The following is a 3,280-nucleotide window of genomic DNA, read 5'->3' as shown; positions in this document are numbered from 1 at the left end:
CTTCTCTCGAGAGCATAATTAAATTATGCTACTGAAATATGCAGGCCACCGATCTCGAATATAACGGTTCAATCATGCTAAATTTAATTTAATAATTTATTTAATTGATTATTCTATAGCAAACAAAGACCAGTGATTAAAGAACAGCAGGAGGTATAATAGATGAAGTTCATACACGATATGCAGCAGCAAATTTGATACCTATTGTGTATGCATTGTTGAATATCACTTTTTCTGTTTTGTAGTTTCAATATGGTATAATGGTGATGCAACTATGGATCAGATTCGACCGTACTGGATTCTGGAAAAGGAGGAAGTATTTGTTGCAATTTGCTATTATGATTATAGTTTCTTAATCATTATCTTAATTGCGATTTTTTTTTTTACTATCACTTTTACCTCAGTTTTACTATCTGTACCTAAATTAAAAGTGTCGATGGGAATGGACGAAAGGGAAGAATCATGCAAATAATTCATTTCATTTTGCTGCTTCTGATGATCAATCCATCAAAATAGAACTTATTTTCTTATCATTTTGATCTCATGAATTAATCAGGATATGATAATTTTGTAAGTCATTTTTTGTTTGATCAGATAAAAGTATCATTAAAGTAATTTATTAAAGTAATATTTGAAGTGCCATAATCGATTCGCAGGGTCTTTTTTTTTTTTTTTTTTAGTAAATAAAATAAGTAAGGGAAGAGGAAAAATGTTTATTGATAACAACACTAAGAGAGAATTGGACATCTATTGGTGACAGTGATGAAGTTATTCCAAAAAACTTATCATAAAACCGGCAACTTTCTTTAAATCTGGTTATATAAAAGAGATTAATTAGTGCCATCTTTTTCAAGGATACAAATGAATATACCACAAAACAAATACGTTTCCAGTGGTATGCTTCGTTTTTTAAAACCTCACGTATCTCATTTTCTGAATCTTAAACCGAATCGTTCAGTTCATTTTCTTTCTTCTCTTCTAGATTATTACTGAATCTGATGTTTTCACATGTTACAATGAAATGAAAGTATTGTCAAGTAAAAACTATTGTCAAGTACAAACGACATTCAAAAGTACAGCGCAGTACATACTTTCTTACTCGGCATTGATTAATTAATTAACCTAATTATGCATGTTATCGTTACTTTGTTATAAATAAAAGACAATTGAAACGAAGGTGTGAAAAATGCAGTCAATGAAGATTTTCACTTCCTGATGAGTGATTATCATTGTATTTGCTATCAAATGGGTCGAAATCCTGGAAAAGCTTCCATAATAACATTTGGAAAAAAAAGGTTATTGTGATAATATATTTTACTTCTTACTAAAGCAGCTGATTAACCGCAAATTTACATCTTAATTCTCGCGTTTTTGAGGAAACTAACTGTCATCATTCTCGGGAGGAACTGGAAATGTGTTAATGAATTGCAGTAGACTTGTTTGAATCGTTAATAGAAACATTTGGGTTTAAAAGTGAAAGAAAATGAGAGATGATTGAGATTGATTAAGGCTTAATAGTTCAGATAAATTTTGAAAAGATTGACAGATGCTTGAGAATTTCATCCCTCAGAAGCAATGACCTGATAGTGGACAGGACATTTTTCTTCCCTTCTTAATATTTATTTATTACTGGCATAAAAGCCATCTGAATCGAGTCAACTAACATTGATTTATGAAAAACTTTGCTTTGTTTATTAACTGCCTTTCTCTTATTGATCCTTTTCTTTTTCTTCGTCTACCTTTTTGCTACAGGAACATTGTGTCACCGAGATAAGAGGAAAGGAGATCGATGAACCATGCTCCTCTCTCTATCCCGAAAAAAAAAAAAATAGGAAATGATGATACGGTGGTGATGAGGATGGTGGTTCGATATCAACAAGAATCAAGAAGGGGGAGTCATGATAAGGAACAAAAAACTACCCGTTCATCATTTTACTTAGTACGTATGATTGCGCATTGAAGTACATGAAATCGCTATCCTTCTTCAGTTTAGTCTCTCGTTCTCAACATATCCATAATTTTGGAAAAAAGAGACCAAAGATCAAACAAAATTTATCGGAAAGTGAATTTTAGTATGGCCAAATAGGGTTAGTGTGTAAAGCAGTTCAATATGAAAAGGATCTTTTGCATTCAAATAATTCGGACTGAAAAGAAAGAAAGAAAGAAAAAAAAGAAGCGAAATAATCTAGGAATCTTATCCCGGGAAATATTGAATGAAAGAAGCAATTACATTTCCTGAATCATCTAACTATTATAAAATATCGAATAAATCCATACCACAATCCTAAAGACCAGACATTTTATTTAATGGACGGTTCATTCATTCGTCTGTTCATCTCAGATCATCAGATCAGCTTTATTAATCTGGAAAGTTGTAAGAGAAAATGAGTGGTAGGTATATGTTTGGGATGCTTCATATTTTTTACCATTCAATGACATTCTTCTGGAGATAACATCATATGGTAGTTAAATGATTCGCAAGTTAATTTCTCATTTCATCCTTATCTAATTCAATTTATATTTGGTTCAATTTTAGCTTTTATTTCTTCTTCCATCTCGATTACCATATTTCTTTCCCTTTTCCTATATTGTCCATATCCGTCTGTTCCCTTCCAGTATAGGGAGGAAAATGTTTAGTGGTTTCCATAATAAAGTCTAACCAAGGAGTATTGGTTGTACGGGTTGAACTGAAACTGAAATAAAATCTGTTAATTGGATCGATGCATCATATATCAACCATAATGTAATTTCATGAAATTTCAGGTAAACATACAGGGTTAGTATTTGAATTACACGATAATACGGCTTGGACCGAAACCAGAAATTTATTCCGGAAACTGATCTTCTTCATCTAAAGCTCTAATTTCACTAATGGCTACCAATTCTGGATCTTCATAGTTGAATTTCAATGACATAGAGAATGACCGATGTTTTCGCACCAATAATTTCTTACTTTTTAAAAATTTTGAAAATATCTTCCTGTCCTTTTTTCTTTGTTTTTTTTACTTTACTGGTTTCGAAAGTTGGAAAAATTTGAAGCAGACATGAAGTTATAAAATTCAATAATAATATCCCATTTGTTTACGAAACCTTTACAATTTAATACGTAAATAAAATAGTTTACAGAATGAAAGTAGTTGTAAGAAGAAAGAATTTTGAAATTTGTGAGTTTGTCAAATTATTTGATTTTGATGTATGCAAGAGTTATATATATATATATATATATATATATATATATATATATATATATATATATATATATATATATATATATATATAT

The sequence above is a fragment of the Loa loa genome, assembly GCF_000183805.2.
Source record: "Loa loa unplaced genomic scaffold supercont3.188, whole genome shotgun sequence".
NCBI classification, from domain to species: Eukaryota; Metazoa; Nematoda; class Chromadorea; order Rhabditida; family Onchocercidae; genus Loa; species Loa loa.
This window is presented reverse-complemented; position numbering follows the sequence as displayed.